Source organism: Heterodontus francisci, unplaced genomic scaffold (genome assembly GCF_036365525.1).
Source record: "Heterodontus francisci isolate sHetFra1 unplaced genomic scaffold, sHetFra1.hap1 HAP1_SCAFFOLD_54, whole genome shotgun sequence".
NCBI classification, from domain to species: domain Eukaryota; kingdom Metazoa; phylum Chordata; class Chondrichthyes; order Heterodontiformes; family Heterodontidae; genus Heterodontus; species Heterodontus francisci.
In genome coordinates this window covers 10324516-10327888 of record NW_027140250.1, presented here as the reverse complement: position 1 = coordinate 10327888, position 3373 = coordinate 10324516, and positions in this window count along the sequence as shown.

Sequence of the window (3373 nt, the reverse complement as noted above, 5' to 3'; positions counted from 1 at the left end):
ACTGTGAAACCCCATACACACCTGGCAGGATCCTGTTACATTGTGGAAAACCCATGCACATCTGGCAGGATCCTGATACACTATGAAAACCCCATTCACACCTGGCAGGATCCTGATCCACTGTGAAACCTCATACACACCTGGCAGGATCCTGATACATTGTGAAATCCCCATACACACCGGGCAGGATCCTTATACACTGTGAAAACACCGTACAGACCTGGCAGATCCTGATACGCTGTGAAAACCCCATACACACCTGGCAGGATCCTGATTCACAGTGAAAACCCCATACACAACTGGCAGGATCCTGATTTGCTGTGAAACCCCATACACACTTGGCAGGATCCTGATACACTGTGAAAATCCCATACACACCTGGCAGATTCTGATACGCCGTGAAAACCCCATACACACCTGGCAGGATCCGGATACACTGTGAAAACCCTATGCACACCTGGCAAATCCTGATACACTGTGAAACCCCATACACACCTGGCAGGATCCTGATGCACTATGAAAACCCATACACACCTGGCAGGATCCTGATACACTGTGAAACCCCATACACACCTGGCAGGATCCTGATCCACAGTGAAACCCCATTCACATCTGGCAGGATCCTGATACACTGTGAAACCCCATACACACCTGGCAGGATCCTGATCCACTGTGAAACCCCGTTCACATTTGGCAGGATCGTGATACACTGTGAAATACCATAAACACCTGGCATAATCCTGATCCACTGTGAAACCCCCATACACACCTGGAAGGATCCTGATACTCTGTGAAAACACCATTCACACCTGGCAGAATCCGGATCCACTGTGAATACCCCATGCAGACCTGTCAGCATCCTGATACACTGTGAAAACAAATACACACCTGGCAGCATCCTGATCCACTGTGAAACCCCACACACACCTGGCAGGATCCTGATCCACTGTGAAACCCCCATACACACCTGGCAGGATCCTGTTACACTGTGAAACCCCATACACACCTGGCAGGACCCTGATACACTGTGAAACCCCATACACACCTGGCAGGATCCTGATACACTGTGAAAACCCCATACACACCGGGCAGTATCCTGATACACTGTGAAGACCCCATACTAACCTGGCAGGATCCTGATCCACTGTGAAAACCCCATACACACCTGGCCGATCCTGATACACTCCGAAAACCCCATACACACCTGACAGGACACTGATACACTGTGAAAACCCCAAACACACCTGGCAGGATCCAGATCCACAGTGAAACCCCATTCACATCTGGCAGGATCCTGATGCACTGTGAAACCGCATACACACCTGGCAGGATCCTGATCCACTGTGAAACCCCGTTCACATTTGGCAGGATCCTGATATACTGTGAAACCCCATAAACACCTGGCAGGATCCTGATCCACTGTGAAACCCCCAATCCACAACTGGAAGGATCCTGATACACTGTGAAAACGCCATTCACACCTGGCAGGATCCTGATCCACTGTGAAACCCCGTTCACATTTGGCAGCATCCTGATACACTGTGAAACCCCATACACACCTGGCAGGATCTTGATACTCTGTGAAACCCCAGACACATCTGGCAGGATCCTGATGCACTGTGAAAACCCCATACACCCCTGGCAGATCCTGATACACTGTGAAAACCCCATGTACACCAGGCAGGATCCTGATACACAGTGAAACCCCATACACTGCTGGCAGGATCCTGATGCACTGTGAAACCCCATACACACCTGGCAGGATCCTGATACACTGTGAAAACCCCATACACACCTGGCAGGATACTGATAAATTGTGATAACCCCATACACACCTGGCAGGATCCTGATAAATTGTGAAAACCCCATACACACCTGGAAGGTTCCTGATACACTGTGAAAACCCCATACGCACCTGGCAGGATCCTGATACAATATGAAAACCCCCATACACACCTGGCAGGATCCTGATCCACTGTGAAAATCCCATACACACCTGGCAGGATCCTGATACAATATGAAAACCCCCATACAAAGCTGGCAGGATCCTGATCCACTGTGAAACCCCATACACACCTGGCAGGATCCTGATAAACTGTTAAAACCCCATACACACATGGCAGGTTCCTGATCCACTGTGAAAACCCCAGACACAGCTGGCAGGATCCTGATAAACTGTGAAAACCCCATACACGCCTGGCAGGATCCTGGTCCACTGTGAAACCCCAAACACACATGGCAGGATCCTGATCCACTGTGAAAACCCCATACAAACCTGGAAAAATCCTGATACACTGTGAAAACCCCATACACAGCTGGCAGGATCCTGATGCACTGTGAAACCCCATACACACCTGGCAGGATCCTGTTACATTGTGGAAACACCATGCACATCTGGCAGGATCCTGATACACTATGAAAACCCCATTCACACCTGGCAGGATCCTGATCCACTGTGAAACCTCATACACACCTGGCAGGATCCTGATACATTGTGAAATCCCCATACACACCGGGCAGGATCCTGATACACTGTGAAAACCCCGTACATACCTGGCAGATCCTGATACACTGTGAAAACCCCATACACACCTGGCAGGATCCTGATACACAGTGAAAACCCCATACACAACTGGCAGGATCCTGATTAACTGTGAAACCCCATACACACTTGGCAGGATCCTGATACACTGTGAAAACCCATACAAAGCTGGCAGGATCCTGATCCACTGTGAAACCCCATACACACCTGGCAGGATCCTGAAACACTGTGAAACCCCCATACACACCTGGCAGGATCCTGATAAACTGTTAAAACCCCATACACACATGGCAGGTTCCTGATCCACTGTGAAAACCCCAGACACAGCTGGCAGGATCCTGATAAACTGTGAAAACCCCATACACGCCTGGCAGGATCCTGGTCCACTGTGAAACCCCAAACACACATGGCAGGATCCTGATCCACAGTGAAAACCCCATACAAACCTGGAAAAATCCTGATACACTGTGAAAACCCCATACACACCTGGAAGGATCCTGATACTCTGTGAAAACACCATTCACACCTGGCAGGATCCGGATCCACTGTGAATACCCCATACACACCTGGCAGGATCCTGATCCACTGTGAAACCCCCATACACACCTGGCAGGATCCTGTTACACTGTGAAACCCCATACACACCTGGCAGGAACCTGATACACTGTGAAACCCCATACGCACCTGGCAGGATCCTGATACACTGTGAAAACCCCATACACACCGGGCAGGATCCTGATACACTGTGAAAACCCCATACTCACCTGGCAGGATCCTGATCCACTGTGAAAACCGCATACACACCTGGCCGATCCTGATACACTCCGAAAA